Here is a 20,151-nt window from a genome sequence, read left to right as displayed (position 1 = left end):
CCTTTAAGTAAATGCTCACGCCAAATTTTGATGGAAAGAAAAAGATAAATGATTTCATTCCTGAGTTCCAGTCTCAAGACACATGTTTTATTTATCCAATGAACAGGGAAATTATAAATATCATTTTTTTCTTTTAATAGAAAAAGAATGAAGAACATGCTACCAAACAACAGTATAGGTAAATATCATAGAAGTGAAAATATGTATCAAAATAACATAAAAATGACAAAATAATCTCGTTCATATACCAGATTTTCTCTCACAAATAGTATTCCAAATTAATTTTAAAAATTATTTGAGAATAAGACAAAGCACTAGAGATATGATTTCACTACGGACTTGCAACAAAGGTAACATGCCCTACCAATGCAGATCAGTATGAATTTTACCACTTTTAGTCTTTAGGAGTTGTCTATTCCATAATTACATGTGAAGATTCTAGTATTGTAATGTCCAATTCTACTTTATGACAATCATAATTACAAATGATTCAGGAAAAGGATAGAAGCTCACACCTATAAAATGTAATTTTATAATTGATATCATGTATGCTTATAGAATGAATTTAGTAGGAATAGCATATTTATCAAAATACTGTATAAATACTTATAAATACTTCACATAAAATTAATGGTTGGCTCTATTCCCTCCACCTCCCACACATCATCAGTTTCTGATTCTCGTACATTTTAATTCCACAATATGATTTGATTCTCCCTTTCTTTTTTCTTTGCTACTACCTTTGCTACTACCCTGGTTTAGATACTAATTTTTCCCTAGACTACTGCCATAAGCTTCTAGTTAGCTTCCCTTTTCCCATTCATTTTCCATATGACTACCAAAATAAAGTTTCCTGAAGCACAGATCTGCCTATATTCACTTTTTTTGCTCAAAAATCTTCAGTTCTTCTGGGATAAAATACAAACTCCTTAACCTGATACTTAATGATCTTTGTAATGCAGTTCTAACCTATCTTTCCAGAACATTTTTTTTCACATTAATTTACTTTATTCTGATAGAACCAATTTATACCACTGAATTTGATATAGCATCATCTGTCCTAACTATTCATTTTCTCAATTAACAATGCAGCAGCCATGACCAGGGGGATTTATGCCAAAAGAGCTAAAGGCATTGGATTAACCCATCTCCTTTCCCCTTCTCCACCCTGCTCCTTCACCCTCACACTGGCCAGAAGAGAGACTGAGGGCATGTGAGTTAAAAACTCTTTATCTATGCTACTGGGAATGATAGCCAAGAGGACAGAGAGACACTGACTGGCAGGTAAGCTTTGATGGCTTTCTGGGTCAAACTCAAAGTTTCAGAAGTTGAGATAATTATAAAAAATGTGCTTAGAGATTACACCGGTGATTGCAAGTCAGAATTAAGGCATTAAATGCTTGAAATACTTAAGCAAAGGACCAAATAGATCCCAGAATGGAACTGGAGATGAAGGAGGAGAGTGGATATATGAACAGTTTTAGGAACCATGATGCTTAAAGCATTATGACATGATAAAGCATCATAAACATGAGGCATAATTACCTCTTGATTAAATTAGACAAATAAGTCTTTTTTTTCTTTTCAAACCTTAATAATAATAATTATTTCTACATTTAAATGCTATTATTAGTCTGGAAGTTTTTAAGAGATTGGGGTGGGCGCCAAAGTTGAAAAACATGTATTCTTCTGGTATTGTCTAGAAGAATCAATGATGGAGGCAAAGTGAGCCAAAAAGATTGATAGTAGAATAGGTATGGAAAAATTGGCAAGACTGACTCTGATGAACATAAACTCACAATTACAGTTATTAGCATTAAATATTGAGAGGTTTTTAAACTAAATTAAGGGTTATAGGGAAGAAATAGGTAAATGCTGTCCTTAGTATAGTCCTTAATTATGTATTTTACTTATGTATACATCTAAAGACACAAATATAAATATATACAAATACCTATAAAGTCATCATGATAAACAAAATATATGCATGTGACCAACACATATAAACATATGGATCTGTATCATACATATATAGACATGTTATACTAAAGTGCCAGCCTACCTACTCTCTCATCATGGCACAGAGCTAACCATGGATTATTGAAAATGTTATCAGTGGAGTAAAAACTGTAGTAGAATTACTGAAGCTGGAAGGAATTTGAATGAGGGTCTAGCAATATCAGTTCTATCTCAGAGAAGCTTAATCCCTCATACATTTTTATTTTTCATAGAAGTTATTCAGCTATAGGCAGCTAGTTTATAAAAATAGTGACTGAAAATATTGACTACAAAAATAGTCAAAAATGTGCTTTGAATCTGATAGAATTGGGTTTGAATCTTCCCTGTGATATTCCTGAACTAAGGAATCTGTTCATATGTTTCTCTGGAGGAGAAGCAAGAAACTAAGCTAACATATGGAAGAATAAAGACCTGAACTTATTCTCTTATGGTGCCATGAGGTACTGGGATAGTGCAAGTCTAGTAGGTTGCCTTTCTAGAAAAATCAAATTTTGTTGCTCTTTATTTTTCATTTTGAGGAAGGCCTTAAAGTCATGCTATATGGCTGGTGGCCTAAGATAAAGATGGAACTCACTAAAATGTAAGGGGTTGCCTATAGAGAAATTGTAAGATAATTCCTTTCAATGAAATCCAAGCTTTAGGGCAGTGGTTCTCAAACTTTTGTTCTCAGTATCTTCATGTTATTAAAAAACTATTGAGGATCTGTTCAAAGAGTTTTTGTTCACATGGGTTATATTTATACCTATTTACTATATTAGAAATAAAAATAATTTTGAATTTGTAGACCTTCTGAAAGGGTTTCAGAGACCCCAACAATTCTTTGGACTACACTTTGAGGACCACTGCGGTATTATTATATGCTATCAGATATATACAAGTGTCTGCAGTGAATACAAAGTTCAAGTGAGAAGTAAATTTTCTAGTAAAGGTAATCCTATATCTAATATACAATGTTATCTTACATGCTTACAAAGGAACCAAAAATCCTTACTTAAATGGAGCACTTGTTACAAACTATTTTCTTAAGTTCTCAGAAGAAACTTCAGATAAAGTCTAAAGTGGCATGATTTTAGGGAAACTTATTAAGAATAAACTCAATACTTAAACAATCTGATGCTGAGTGAAACAAGCAGGGCCAAGAGATCATTATATACTTCAACAACAATACTATATGATGACCAGTTTTGATGGACCTGGCCATCCTCAGCAATGAGATCAACCAATCATTTCCAATGGAACAGTAATGAACTGAACCAGCTATACCCAGTGAAAGAACTCTGGGAGATGACTAAAAACCATTACATTGAATTCCCAATCCCTATATTTTTGCCCACCTGCATTTTTTTATTTCCTTCACAAGCTAATTGTACAATATTTCAGAGTCTGATTCTTTTTGTACAGCAAAATAATGGTTTGGTCATGTATACTTATTGTGTATCTAATTTATATTTAAATATATTTAACATCTACTGGTCATCCTGCCATCTGGGGGAGGTAGTGGGGGGTAAGAGGTGAAAAATTGGAACAAGAGGTTTGGCAATTGTTAATGCTGTAAAGTTACCCATACATATAACCTGTAAATAAAAGGCTATTAAATTTAAAAAAAAAAAAAAAAAAAGAATGAACTCAATTCATGTAAACCAATTGTTTGGATGAAGTTACACAGCTGTGTATTCTTATTTCTTTTTTACAGGATCCTTGTAAAGTGTCAGACATTGTCATCCCTATTTTACAGAAGAAAGCCTCAGACACATTAAATAACTTTCCTAAAATATGTCAGGAGGTAACTTACAAAATCAAGAATTATGCTCAGACCTTCCAATTCAAGTTAAGAGTTCTTATATTCCAATCTTACTGTATTAAAGAGAAGTTCATATAAAAATAATTATAAAATCTTTAACTTTTAAATTTTTATAAGAAAAATTTAGAATATCACCACTAATGAAGAGGAAATTAGAACAATAATTAGGAATTACTTTGCCCAACTTTATGTCAATAAATTCGATAACTTAAATCAAATGGAAAAATACCTTTAAAAATATAGCTTGCCCAGATTAACAGAGGAAGAAGTAAATTGATTAAACAGTCCTATCTTAGAAAAAGAAATAAAACAAGCTATTAATCAGCTCTCTAAGAAAAAATCCCCAGGACCAGATGGATTTACATGTGAATTCTACCAAATATTTAAAGAACAATTAACTCCAATGCTATATAAACTATTTGAAAAAATAGGGATTGAAGGAGTCCTACCAAATTCTTTTTATGACACAGACATGGTACTGATACCTAACCAGGTAGGTTGAAAACGGAGAAAGAAAATTATAGACCAATCTCCCTAATGAATATTGATGCTAAAATCTTACATAAAATATTAGCAAAAAGATTACAGAAAATCATCCCCAGGATAATACACTGTGACCAAGTAGGATTTATACCAGGAATGTAGGGCTGGTTCAATATTAGGAAAACTACTAGCATAATTGACTATATCAAAAACCAAATTAACATAAATCATATGACCATCTCAATAGATGCAGAAAAAACATTTGATAAAATCCAACATCCATTCCTAATAAAAACACTTGAAAGTATAGGAATAAATGGACTTTTCCTTAAAATAGTCAGGAGCATCTATTCAAATCCATCAGTAAGCATCATATGTAATGGTGATAAACTGGAACTATTCCCAATAAGATCAGGAGTGAAACAAGGTTGCCCACTATCACCATTACTATTCAATATTGTGTTAGAAATGCTAGCTTCGGCAATAAGAATTGAGAAAGAGATTAAAGGAATTAGAGTAGGTAATGAGGAAACCAAATTATCACTCTTTGCAGATGATATGATGTTATACTTAGAGAATCCCACAGATTCTACTAAAAAACTGTTAGAAATAATTCACAACTTTAGCAAATTTGCAGGATATAAGATACATCCCCCTAAATCCTCAGCATTTTTATACATCACCAACAAAATCCAAGAGCAAGAGATACAAAGATAAATTTCATTCAAAATAACTCCCGATAACATAAAATATTTGGGAATCTATCTACCAAAGAAAAGTCAGGAATTATATAAGCAAAATTACAAAATACTTCCCACACAAAGTCAGATTTAAATAATTGGAAAAATATTAAGTGCTCTTGGATAGGCCGAGCGAATACAATAAAGATGACAATACAACCTAAACTAATCTATTTATTTAGTGCTATACCAATCAGACTCCCAATAAAGTATTTTAATGAGCTAGAAAAAATAACAATATTCATATGGAAGAACAAAAGGTCAAGAATTTCAAGGGAATTAATGAAAAAAAAATCAAATGAAGGTGGTCTAGCTGTATCTGATCTAAAACTATATTATAAAGCAGCAGTCACCAAAACCATTTGGTATTGGCTAAGAAATAGATTAGTTGATCAGTGGAATAGATTAGGTTCACAGGACAAAAAAGTCAATAACTATAGCCATCTAGTATTTGACAAACCCAAAGAATCCAACTTTTGGGATAAGAATTCACTATTTGACAAAAACTGCTGGGAAAACTGGAAATTAGTATGGCAGAAACTAGGCATGGACCCACACTTAACCCTGTACATCAAGATAAAATCAAAATGAGCCCATGATTTAGGCATAAAGAATGAGATTATAAATAAATGAGAGGAACATAGGATAGTTTACCTCTCAGACTTGTGGAGAAGGAAGGAATTTGTGACCAAAAAAGAACTAGAGATCGTTATTGATCACAAAATAGAAAATTTTGATTATAGCAAATTAAAAAGCCTTTGTACAAACAAAACTAATGCAAACAAGATTAAATGGGTAGCAACAAACTGGGAAAACATTTTTACATTTAAAGTTCTGATAAATGCCTCATTTCCAAAATATATAGAGCATTGACTCTAATTTATAAGAAATCAACCCATTCTCCAATTGATAAATGGTCAAAGGATATGAACAGACAATTTTCAGATAATGAAATTGAAACTATTTCTACTCACATGAAAGGATATTCCAAATCACTATTGATCAGGGAAATGCAAATTAGGATAATTCTGAGATACCACTACACATACCTGTCAGATTGGCTAAGATAACAGGAAAAGATAATGATAAATGTTGGAGGGAATACGGAAAAACTGTAACACTGATGCATTGTTGGTGGAGTTGTGAATGAATTCAACCATTCTGGAGAGCAATCTGAAATTATGCCCCAAAAGTTATCAAACTGTGCATACCCTTTGATCCAACAGTGTTACTATTGGGCTTATATCCCAAAGAGATACTAAAGAAGGGAAAGGGACCTGTATGTCCCAAAATCTTTGTGGCAGCCCTTTTTGTAGTGGCTAGAAACTGGAAAATGAATAGCTGTCCATCAATTGGAGAATGGTTGGGTAAATTGTGGTATATGAATATTATGAAATATTATTTTTCTGTAAGAAATGACCAGCAGGATGAATATAGAGAGGCTTGGAAAGACTTACATGAACTGATGCTGAGTGAAATGAGTAGAACCAGGAGATCATTATATACTTCAACAACAATACTGTATGAGGATGTATTCTGATGGAAGTGAATATCTTCGACAAAGAGAAGATCTAATTCAGTTCCAATTGATCAATGATGGACAGACTCAGCTACATCCAGAAAAGAAACACTGGGAAATGAATGTGAACTACTTGCATTTTTGTTTTTCTTCCCAGGTTATTTTTACCTTCTGAATCCAATTTTTCTTATTGAACAAGAGAACTGTATGGTTCTGCACACATATATTGTATCTAGGATATTACTATAACATATTTAACATATATAAGACTGCCTGCCATCTAGGGGTGGGGATGGAGGGAGGTAAAGGAAAAGTCGGAACAAAAGTGAGTGCAAGGGATAATGTAAAAAATCACCCATGCATATGTTCTGTCAATAAAAAGTTAAAATACATAAAGAAACTTTTAGAGCTACCCTAGGTTTTTTTAGAAGGGAAGAACAATCAAAATGTCACTTGAGTAAGTTGATTTTTATTCACAGGATTGTTTAGATGGGAAAAAAATCTTCAAATAAAGAGGCCTATGGGATAGATATTGTAATGCTAATTTGTTGGGAAAGAGAATGTTGCAAGTTTCATGGAATATTTATGCACATAAAAAACAATATACTAAAAGTTGGAGGTCATGATAAAAGAAACTGATTTGTTCAAGAATGAACAGGTATAATTCAAATGATATTTGTAATTCATGCTTTGCAAAAATCAGTTTGTTATTATTAATAGCAAAATCCATTTAAGTTATCGTTCCATCAAAAATAGGAATAATAAGTAGTACTGTTACATAATTGGGGTGGTATTAGCAGAGAAGGGGTTAGGAATTCATAAAAATTAAACCCATTTATTTGCTTAGAAAGAGGAATTAGGGATCTTGGGTTAGCAATGAAACATCCATTTGTATTGTATAAATTACTGGGGATATAATACACATAGTAGAGGCTTGAAAATTTCTGTTGACTTGAATTAGAAAACCAGTTTCTATTTGTGCTAATGAAGTGAGAGAAGGAAATATAGATCAGTAGATGTATTTCAGTAGAAGAGATTTAAATTCCAAGGAATATCTTTCTGACAGTAAGGTTGATTAAACCATTTAACAAGTTGCCAAAACAATTTTTGGAAAATGCTGTGAAAATCTTTAAGACTAAGACTGAAAACCATCTGTTAAGGAAAGCTCAAGTAAGACCATTTTTAGATGAAAGATAATCATGGTTGATTCTGATGTCCATCTTTTCTTTTTTTAAACTGTTTTCATTGTACTTCTAGAGAATACCATAGACGCAAACTGGTGAAATGATTTTTTCAGATGTAATGCTGCTTACTCAGCTTAACATCCTTTACCTCTCTATTATCCCTATCTAAATTCTAAACATTCTTTATTGTTTGAAACTAACATGGACTTTAATTTTCTGACTGTTGATTCAATGCCATCTAAAGTCAGACAAGTAGCTTTTTTAAATGTCTAGTATGTGTCAGGCACTGTGTTAAACCCTAAAGATACAATGAAAGGCAAAAAACACACCCCAAAAACAAAAACAAAATCCAAAAAAACAGTCCCTATTCTCAAAGAGCTCATCCTTTAATGGGGAAGATAGCATAATAATAATTATGTATAAAAAGATCAGTACAGGATTAATTGGGGGTATATTTATTCTGAAGGAATGTACTAAAATTAAAAAAGACTGAGAAAGGCTGATTGTAGAAGATAAGAATTTTTAGTTTCTGTTTTAAAGAATCAGGGAAACTAGGAGGTAGAGATTAGGAAGAATGTTCTAGGTATAGGCAGAAGGCATAGGTAGTGGGGAGGGGGAGAGGAGAGCTCGATAAAAACGGTTGTTGGGATATATACAGCAAACAATCTAAAATATCAGTATATATAGAGGGGGATGAGGTTTAAAAAATTGAAAAGGTTAGAATGGTGTCAGGTTGTGAAAGGCTTTGAACACTCAGGAATTTATATTTAATTCTTTTTTTTTTCCTGAGGTAATTGGGGTTAAGTGACTTGCCCAAGGTCACACAGCTGGAAGCATTGTCTGAAACCAGATTTGAACTCAGGACTCTACTGACTTCAGGGCTGGTGCTCTATCCACTGCGTCATCTAGCTGCCCCTATATTTAATTTTTTTTTTAATTTTTATTTAATAGCCTTTTATTTACAGGATATATACATGGGTAACTTTACGGCATTAACAATTGCCAAACCTCTTGTTCCAATTTTTCACCTCTTACCCCCCCCACCCCCTCCCCTAGATGGCAGGATGACCAGTAGATGTTAAATATATTTAAAATATAACTTAGATACACAATAAGTATACATGACCAAAACATTATTTTGCTGTACAAAAAGAATCAGGCTCTGAATTATTGTACAATTAGCTTGTGAAGGAAATCAAAAATGCATGTGTGCATAAATATAGGGATTGGGAATTTAATGTAATGGTTTTTAGTCATCTCCCAGAGTTCTTTTTCTGGGCATAGCTAGTTCAGTTCATTACTGCTCCATTAGAAATGATTTGGTTGGTCTCATTGCTGAGGATGGCCTGATCCATCAGAACTGGTCATCATCTAGTATTGTTGTTGAAGTATATAATGATCTCCTGGTCCTGCTCATTTCACTCAGCATCAGTTCGTGTAAGTCTCTCCAGGCCTTTCTGAAATCATCCTGTTGGTCATTTCTTACAGAACAGTAATATTCCATAATTTTCATATACCACAATTTATTCAGCCATTCTCCAACTGATGGACATCCATTCAGTTTCCAGTTTCTAGCCACTACAAAAAGGGCTGCCACAAACATTCGTGCACATACAGGTCCCTTTCCCTTCTTTATAATCTCTTTGGGATATAATCCCAGTAGTAACACTGCTGGATCAAAGGGTATGCACAGTTTGATAACTTTTTGAGCATAGTTCCAAACTACTCTCCAAAATGGTTGGATTCGTTCACAACTCCACCAACAATGCATCAATGTCCCAGTTTTCCCGCATCCCCTCCAACAATCATCATTATTTTTTCCTGTCATCTTAGCCAATCTGACAGGTGTGTAGTGGTATCTTAGAGTTGTCTTAATTTGCATTTCTCTGATTAATAATGACTTGGAGCATCTTTTCATATGACTAGAAATAGTTTCAATTTCTTCATCTGAGAATTGTCTGTTCATATCCTTTGACCATTTTTCAATTGGAGAATGGCTTGATTTTTTATAAATTAGAGTTAATTCTCTATATATTTTGGAAATGAGGCCTTTATCAGAACCTTTGACTGTAAAAATATTTTCCCAGTTTATTGCTTCCCTTCTAATCTTGTCTGCATTAGTTTTGTTTGTACAAAAACTTTTCAGTTTGGTATAATCGAAATTTTCTATTTTGTGATCAGTAATGATCTCTAGTTGTGCTTTGGTCATAAAGACCTTCCCCTTCCACAGGTCTGAGAGGTAAACTATCCTATGTTCCTCTAATTTATTAATAATTTCATTCTTTATGCCTAGGTCATGAACCCATTTTGACCTTATCTTGGTGTACGGCGTTAAGTATGGATCAATGCCTAGTTTCTGCCATCCTATATTTAATTTTTAAGAATTAAGCCACTGTAATTTTTTGAAGGAGAGAGGAATGATATTATTAGATTTGTTTTAGGATGTTTAAATTGACAGTTGAGTGGAAAATGGAATGAAGTGAATGGAATGAATGAATAATAAAGCATTTATTAAACATTTACTCTTTTCAAAGCATTGTTCCAAGAGCTGGGTGTACAATTAGAAAAGCAGAAGCAGTTTCTGCTCTCAGGGAGCACACATTATAGTGAAAACAGGCTCTTCATGGCAGGAAACAGTGTATTAAACTAGCAACACTTATGCAGTAATAATGCCTAACAGGAGTGCTCAATGAAATAAAGAACTTTGAATGATTTGATTACAAACTCAATTTTGCTGTTTACATGACCTTAAGAGACCACCTTATCTTCCTCAAATGGAGTAGAACTCTAGAAAGAGAGATGGTGAAACATTAAAAATGTAAAAACAGCTTTGCATAATTTATAGATAGAAATATACTGCCCTATGGCAATATATGACATTATTAGAGCCCCTAAAGAGAAATACATCCTTATATTTACTCTGCAACCATCTATTATTTTATAATCTTATATTTAATTACTGTTTCTACTCTCCCCCAAAATTCAAGGAATACTCTTGAAGGATAAAAACATTAAGATATATTGCTTTCTCAGTGGGTATGGGGCAGCAATTTAGATACAATTTTCAGTAAAACTAATTATTGTAATAGGTATAAATCTACATATATTAATTTGAGGCTACATTGCACAGCAAGCTTTCCAAAAGCTATAACAATAACAAACTAGATTTTTCTTTTTAAAATATAGGAGCTTTTTAGAAGCAGAATATTGAAAGTAGACTCTATAACAACTGAATAAATATTAAATTCTCTCATTTCACTGCCCAAAGAGCTCCTGTATTTAAAAGCAAAAAGAAAATTGTTTTCTATAGTTGTTTACTTAATTTTCATTGAAGAAAAATGATGTATTGACTTTGCCTTTAAAAGCTGAATGGTCTTAAATGCCCTAGATACCTGTTCAGGAGAAGTCTCAGGAGGCAAGGACATGAGCACTGGCATGTAAGAAAACTGAAGTGTCATGTTTATCTATATCCTATATTTGTTTTTGTAAGTGTGCTATAGTTTAATCTCCTCTGAGCATTAAACCCTTAAAGTTCCAAATATAACTTTTCAAAATTAATTGGTTCCCTGGTTATAATTCATCTTTATCAACCAACAGGTCATAATGTGTTAGGTACAACATACAAAACAGACCTACAGAAGGCACTGCTTCTGTCCTTGAGGAAAGCAAAAGCATTCAAAGCAAAACAAAATTCTATTTGGGGCCAGAGTGGGTTCCAGCATAATTCCTTTCATTTCAGTGTTTTCTTCTTGTTAACTCAGTCTTGTTTTCCCTAAGCTACTTCAGCTAAAGGAGTGTTTTAGGTATGAAGAATGTAAATGACCCTAGAGATGATTTTTCACATTGAGGAGAATAGTGTAGCTATTAGGCCTGAGGAGTCCTTCACTAAAATTTTCACCTCTTTCAATATTGACATTCAAGGAGCACAGAACATTGGAAGAAAAGAAAAAATAGTGGGAAAATGGGGAAAAAGTAATATACTTTAAGGTTATATTGGTTAATGAAAAAGAACAACATATTTTCAGGGGCAAATCATGGGAACATGGTACTCATTTCTGAATGTGGAAAAGGGATGATATTCACTTCTCTATTGGGAAATGTCATGGGATATACACCCACATACATTCTGCATTGGATAGAAAGTCATATAAAAACTGATTCTCAGAATTGAAAGGGGTCACTGCAGTCATTGAATCTAACTTATATCTATACATAAATACCTATACATTAATAGAATCAATTAGCATCTCCGAATTGGAAGGAACCCAGAGACCATCTGGCTGGGCATCTGACACAATGCCATGGCTTATTCTTTTTATCTTTGTATTGAATTCTAAATGAGTCCCCTCTACAGCATTCCCAATATATCTTAAGACTGTATAGTATGGAGGAAAGGATGCTATCAAGAGTTCAGGAAATAAAGGAATAGAAGTGCTTGCTGGTCCAACTCAATCAACAACTCATTTTGTGATCTTGAGCAAGTAGCATCACTACTCTGGACATCAGTTTCTTCATATGTAAAATAAGGATAATGATATTTCTGTATGTATTTCTTAAGACAATTGTAAAAACTGAAAGAAAAGTGACTTAAAAATGCTTTATATAAATAAATACACAAAGAGAAAAGACAGCTTTTTTTAAATCCTGTTTTCATTAATAGATTCTTGAATCTCTAGGATTTTTTTCATTCGGGTTTTTGTCCAGCAGGCTATAAAATTACAATCCTGCATCTGATCCCTTGAAACAAGTCCAGCAAAGCCTATCATTGTAATGGATGAGATTTGAATAGTCATTTTCTTTTGTGCAATGATGTTCTAATTAAAACTTTCAAATAATGGCATCACCAAGAGAAGTACAATAGAGGGGGAAGAGAAAAAGGGCCACATCAGAAACCTGAAGGATGCCTACTGATAGAAAGATGAGCTGGGGGATCCAGCAAAAGAGGTAGAGGTAGAGGAGTGGTAAGATATGTAGGAGGAAAACCAGGAGAGTCTCCAAAATCTAGAAAAAGTAGGGGGAGGGGTGATGATCAACAGCATCAGAGGCCACAAAGAGGTTAGGGAAAATGAGGACTGAGAAAAGGCCACTTGATATGACAACTAAGAGAAGATAAGTAATTTTAGAGAGAGAAGTTTTGGTGGAATCACAAGTGAGAAGTTTTGGTGGAATCACAAGTTCAGAAAGTCAAATTACAATGGACTCAAGAAAATGACAGAGAAAATGGAGGCACTTATTTTCAAAGAGTTTAGTTATATAGAGCAGAAGAGATATAGGAAAATAGTAGAGATGGAAAGATCAAATGAGATTTTTTTTTCAGGATAGGGGAGACCTGGGCATGTTTATGCACAATCGGAAATGAACCAATAGAGAGGGAGAGATTGAAAATATGTGAAAGAATGGCAATAAGAGAAGAGGCAATCCATAAGAGCCTATGCAATAGAATGGAATCACTTGAGTAAGTAAAAAGGTTCTCTTTGGTAAGGAATGAGGTCATTTCATCTTGTGAAAAAGGTGAAAGATGATAAAGTAGCAGAGGATACCTGGTAAAGAGGAAGTTTATTATATTTGAATGAAACAATAAAAGAATCAATAAAAATAATATGTACTCCTCCCAAACCTGGGCATCCCCACACTATTTTTGGATTCAATATAGGGGAAGAAAATTTATTTTCAGCATGACATTCCATTTATTCAGCATAGACTCTAATCTTAGAGCAGATAATCCTCAGATATAAATCATTTAACTGAAATATATATGCATATATACACGTACATAGTAACTACACAATATGTTTATAATAGAAATACATATGTGTATATATGAAAAACCCATTCCAAAAATGTTTCTTGATCTTTCATATAACAATGAGGAACAATTTTCTCCATAAACCCTCATGTCAGAAAAAGGAGAATGAATCTTAGAGGTGGGAAACATGTGGTTTAAAAATATTGGTGGGAGAGCTGTCTTCTATTGCGGCTAGAATAACTGCCTTATTAGCTGTTTGCCTTCTCAGCTTCTTGACAAGTCGCTTTCTCTGTCAGTCACAGTGAGCTCTACTTCTCAAACTATCAATCACAAGCCACCACTGCACATAGGTCTACTGCACAGATATTTCGTAGATCCCAGGGATATAAGCTTGGGGGCTCTTGCTTAATGGTCTTGTGGATAGAAACGGCTGGTGCCTCAGGTAAATGGTTTTTGTACCTCAGATAAATGTTATTTCTTTTCTCTCACACAGACTTGCTAGTGTGCCTAAGGGCATTTTTTTCCTTTTTCTTTTGGTCCATCTTTTTCACATACAAAAATATTCAAGGTGGTAATCCTTAAAAGGCTTCTCAAGGAAGCTATTATCCGACCTTTTTCCATAAACCTAACTACTACCTGGGCTGGGTTGAGTAAATTTTCTTTTAATTTCTTCTTTACCTCAGGGGGGATATGCTTTTCTGTTTTTTTTGTAATTGGGTTCACACATCCATTTTCTTACCCCCACTTCATTTGTATATTTTATTCTTATCATGCATTGCCACATAATATACACTTAAAATTTCCATAAACCTAAAGAATGCATTAAAACACTATTAAGAAGGGGGTTAAAATAGAGAGGGATTTTTTGGTTGTTTGCTGCCATAGCAGCAAAACTGTTGTCCCTGCTTGTATCCATGAAAGAAACTAGGAAAGGTACATTTTAAAACAAAAACAAAAGCAAAACAAAAACTAATACTTTCTACACTTGAGGAGTTTGCATTTTGCTAGAAGAGACAACAAATGATAGATAGATAGATAGACTAATGATATACAAAGTAATTTGAAAGAAGGAAGGAAACAAGCATTCTTAGATGTTTAGTATGTGTGGTAAGCATTTTACAAATTTTATCTTATATAACCATCACATTGAATCTTCAAGGTAGGTGCTATTATTATTCTCATTTTACAGTTAAGAAAATAGGCAGACACTAGTTAAGTGACTAGCTCAGGGTCACACCTAGTAAGTAAATGAAGCAGAATTTTATTTTTTCCTGATTCTAGAGTCAGGAACTTGAGGTCACACCACCTAACTGCCTTTTTAAGATGGGAGACCATTAACTGATGCCATCTTTCATAATATTTGCTTTTATTAAAAAAAAGAGAGACCTTTAAGTAAAAGGGATTTCTATACAAAGATGAGGATTTCAATAAATTAAAGTTGGGAAGAAAGTACATAATATGAATAGGTGAGTAGCTTAGGCAAATATGGAAAGGTTTATGGAACAAATAACTTAGTTTGGCTATAATGTGAAGGGACATGACATTAAATAAAACTGAAAAAAGATTGGAGTCAGATCATGGAAACTTTAAATAACAGGTTGAATAATTTATATTTGTTTCTAAAGTAAAAAGAGACATACTGAAAAGTGATGGTAGTGGTGGTTGTTTTTATTCACTAAATTGACACAACAGGATTGTTATTCAGCAAGATTATGTGATGATCAACTATGTCAGAATTGGCTTGCCTCAGCAATACATTGATCCAAGACAATTCCAATAGACTTGGGATGGAAAATGCCATTTATAACCATGCAGATGAAAAGTATACTATTTTCACCTTATTTTTTTTGTTTTTTTTCTAATGACTTTTCCCTTTTGTTCTGATTTTAAAATGACTAATATGGAAATGTACTTTAAATGATTATACATGTATAACCTATATCAGATTGCTTGCTGTCTTGGTGAGGGAGAAGATAAGAAAGGGAGGGAGAAAAAACTTTGGAACTCAAAATCTTACAAAAGTGAATGTTGAAAACTGTTTTTACATGTAATTAAAAGTAATAGAATTGTTACTATAAAAATTGTGGAGCATGGAATGGAGATGGATGGAGAGTAGAAATGGGAAATCCATTTGGAAACTATTGCAATAATTCAAGTGTGAAATTATAGTGAATTAAATAGATTGGTGGCTATGTGAATGGGGAGAAGGGGTATGAATATGATGAGAGTAAAGTACATTTTGAAGGAGGAAAATATGATGAGTCTGATTAGGGACAAATTTAATTTGAGATATATGTGAGACATCCAGGTAGAAATATCTAGCAGATAAATAGAAATACAAGGCTGAGCATCCCCAGAATGCAGTTTCTCATAGAAAACTTGAAGTCTGTTCAGTACTATTATAAAAGGGGCATTTAAAGATTAATTTGGAACATTTTTATTCCCAAATGTCCTTATTCCCCTGCCAAAAAATGACCTTTTAAACATTATTTCTATGAAATAAGCACTCCAAATAATTGTAAGTAAATAAGTATAAAGCTTAATTTCATAATGAGTTAAATTGGCTTTCCTGAGCTATCCTGTATGCTCTAAGATGCTTAAGAACTTTTGTTCTAATGCCTGAGAAGGAATAGGGTAATCCACATTCTGAGAAATTAGTGGTCATGTTTCTAGCTCTAGGAGAAATTTTTCTCTACTTTTAGGATTAAGCAATTCTTTCTAAGTTAATAATGGAACATTTTGGGTACAAAGGAATCCAGTGGTGCTCTGATATACTTTGTTTCCCATTCTCAGGTAGATGTATCCCTTTAAGGAGAATACTATTTCCCACTAATTAATTGATCAATGGGTTGGACTAACCCCAAATCCTGAACCACCAATTAAGATGAAGCATTCTATGAGAACACTATATCACTACCACTTTACCTCCTTGAAGAGATATCATTGCTACTTCTATCCTTGTTTCAATTCTTTTTCTACAACTCCTTTTGGTTATATTTCTATTTGTTCCTTCCTATAATTCAGAATTCCCTTAAATGAACTTTGCCTTCTTGAGCAAGGACTCTTGGATGTCATTATTTCTCTTCTTGGTCATTATCCTTTCTTGATCTCCCCCCTGCTTGATTCTTCTCAGTTTAGCACCACCCCCAGTTCTGGCCCTAATTCTTCTAAATTTTTCTAATCGGTGGACAGTAATTAAACACAGTACCTTAAGTTGTGTTCCTCACATGTCTTGTGATTCCATGTAACAATTTCCTATTGCTTTTGGCCTACAAGTTTTAATCATTAGGCAAGACAAACAAGAACTATCCCAGGTGGCTTGAGCACATAGTATGATGAAATGAATTGAGTTCCAAACAACTGACATCGAAATACATTTTTGGACACAAGACCAATTTAATGCCTAAGTGACCATTATATCCCTTATTCAATTAGTGTCTGAAATGAAAAGACCCTAGAATATCACTAAGATATTATTCTCCAGCACTCTACTACATCTTCCTAATCTGCATGTTCCTTCTAAAAATGCTGATCAAAACCTATCCATGAACACAAGGTTTTGCAAGAGTGAATGTTGAAAACTATCTTTGCACATATTTTGAAAATAAAAATCTATTATTATTTTTAAAAATATATATCTATGACTGTGTGCAATTATTATCCATATCTTGGCATAAGTACATATCAGGGAACCTTTCCAAATATCCTCTTTAGGTCCTATTGACATTGCATAAATAATAATGGAATTTGTGGATTGGCCATCAATTGTGTCAAGCTTTCACTATATAATCAGCTTACTTTTTTCCTCCAGGCATGAACTTCCCTGATATCTCCTTTTTAAAATAGCTTCATCCAAGTTATTTATTATTTTTAATATTTTGCAATCTGTACATGTCGATCATGTGCCTCTCTTTTGCTTTTTGGATTATTTTCATAGACTATAATATTTTATGACTTGCGGTCATGCACTATTATGCTATTTTAAAGTAAAATACAGTTTCTACTAATCTATATTGAACTGTTTTTTAAGGAGACTTAATTACTTAAATACAAAAGGACCTTATTATAAGGTAGTAATATCAGTTAAAAACAAGTATAATACTGTGGATTCTAAAGATAATATTAAAGAGTGACTTTCCAGTGGAGTTTATTGTAAAATTCTGACTATATTTTAAGTTTTTAATCATGAAAAAATGTGTTAACTAGAAAATAAAGTCTGAAAATGCATTCTCCCCAGCTTTGTTCTCCTTTAACAAACTGGATGGATGCAGGCTCATTATATTTTCTATAATGAAAGAATTAGCATGAAATGTATATTGCCAAAAGCATTCCTGTAACACACACACACACACACACACACACACACACACAAAGCAATTGCAAGAAAGCTATGCTTACATTGTGACAATGCATCCAATTTAAGTAAACATGAAATTTGCATATCTCATGAATTAATAGAGCGTGACAAAAAAGATCTTGAGAAATAGGTAGGCAAAATAATGACAACAGAAGCTGCGACCAATTTCCCCAAGGAAAGACTGACTCAAGAATTAATGACTGACAGATCTGTCTATGAAACAATGCTGGTCTGACAACTGAATATGAAGCATGATTATCTGTACAATTGTATCCCACATCTTTGCTGAAAAACCTTTGGGCTTACTGTCTTGTCATTTCCTGACACAGAACTACCCTCCTGTTCTGCATGGAATACAACTACTCATTCTTACAATTAAAATAGTTCTCCTTGGAGTGCCAAATTCAAGCACCCCCTAAAATGAAAGATTAACTAAAATCAGTTACATTAAAGTTGGTAAAAAATAGCAATTTGGGTAGCAAAACATTCTATATGCTGTCTTGAGATCATGAAAATTAGTTTTTAAGTTCTTTCATGATAGTAAATATTATTTAGAAATGTCCAAATATTTATACTTTTATATGTTAATGCTTGGCACTAAGAAATCAAGGAAAACTACTATCTACTGGAAGATTTTGTGACCTTCATAGAAGTCATCAAATATTTAAATCTAAAATAAATCATTTTCTAATTGTGACAGAAAATTCAATGTAGTCATTACCATCCTTCTAAAGTTGGCATAATTGTCTATTTCTATTTCTGTAACCAGTACAGTATTTGGTTAGTGTGTGTGTGTGTGTGTGTGTGTGTGTGTGTGTATGTGTGTCTACAAATTCATACACTATAAAGTCACCAGACTTTTTCTGGAGTTACATATTTCCCAGTGACTTAAATGGATTCCTGCAGTCCCATATCATAAATATGCATAGCACAAGACTAAACAACTTTTTCAAGAACTCAATATAAGCTAATGGCTCAGTTAACATTAGAACCTGTGACATCTGTCCATCCCTTTTATTCACTTTGTCCATCAAATTACTTACCTGTCTGCTATCAAGAATTAATTTGAATACTTTAAAAAGTATGCCTTTATCTTAAAAAAAGAAAAAAAAAGTTTGATACATTTTTCTAATGTTAACAAACAAGGAACCTAATTCTTGACAATTTTTGTATATTAAATAAACATAAGAAATAGCAGAAACCTGGTAAAGGGTCAATGTGTTTGAGATATATTGAGATGTATATGACAAATGCAGAGGATATCTTTAAGGAGAAGTTAAAAGCTTGTTGTTAATCATGAAGAAAGCTAGGCTTCTCTTTAATTTTATTTTGGCTGACTAATGCTTTTTATAATCTATCATGTAAATTGAGAAGAAAGCTATGTTAGTAAAGAAATCACATAACCCAATGGTACTTCATTAATTGAAATATGAAATGGCAGCCAAATTGCCAACAGTACATGCCATTTTGGTATAGTGTTAATAAAAAAAATAAATAATGGAAAATTAATGACAGGATGATTTTGCTGTTTTTTAAATAACCTTTTAATTGAAAATATAAAATCCTATGTAACCTTGTGTTGTTGTTGTTTAGAACAGCATAAATAAACATTGATAGATTTTTTTTTGATCAGGTAGTAAAACAGAAATTAATTTCCTATTGCACATGTAGTTTCATTTATCTTACCTCTTATTTATGCTATCTATGTACTAATAGAATAACACTATTTTCTTTATTTAATTATGATATGTTTAACAGAATTTATTGTTCTAAATCCATACTCATTTGAAAAATTAAAAGTATCTTCAATTTCCTGCAAGTTGAATACAAGCCAGTCTATGAAGGGTCATATTTTCTTTGAATACCCTTGGGTAGTTATAGTTATGATAGAAATGCTATTCCGCATTGATTATACCCAGAAATAATATGCACTTTACTCATCAGTATTCAGGAAGTATTTTATTATCTATTATTTTACCTAGTAGAAATTCTGGAAACTGCATTTCTCATGTATCTGAACACAATTATCTGTTCTTTTAACCTGGATGAAAACTAACAAGAATAGAAGGAGAAGAAAAAGAGATTAGAGCCACCTTTGTAGAAGTTTTGATGTAATAAGTGTTAGTGTTTGGGGAAATTTAAAAAATATAGTTGTGATTTATATGGCTTTTGAAATAATGGTGATTCATCAAAGCTATTTATTATTTTTTTGGATACAAATAAAATGAATATGTAAAATTTCTAATCTAATCTAATACAATTCTCTGCATATACCATTTATGATGCTTCTACTTTAACAGAC

At 32.8% G+C, this 20,151-nt stretch overlaps 1 protein-coding gene across 4 annotated transcripts in view; it reads right to left on the bottom strand.

Annotated features, from left to right (window-relative positions):
- Positions 1-20,151, bottom strand: part of CADM2 (cell adhesion molecule 2) — a 1,401,218-nt gene that overhangs the window by 8,675 nt on the left and 1,372,392 nt on the right. The window lies entirely within an intron of this gene.

Source organism: Sarcophilus harrisii, chromosome 3 (genome assembly GCF_902635505.1).
Source record: "Sarcophilus harrisii chromosome 3, mSarHar1.11, whole genome shotgun sequence".
NCBI lineage: Eukaryota > Metazoa > Chordata > Mammalia > Dasyuromorphia > Dasyuridae > Sarcophilus > Sarcophilus harrisii.
The sequence above is the reverse complement of the archived record's forward strand: the minus strand, read 5'-3'. Positions and strand labels throughout refer to the sequence as shown.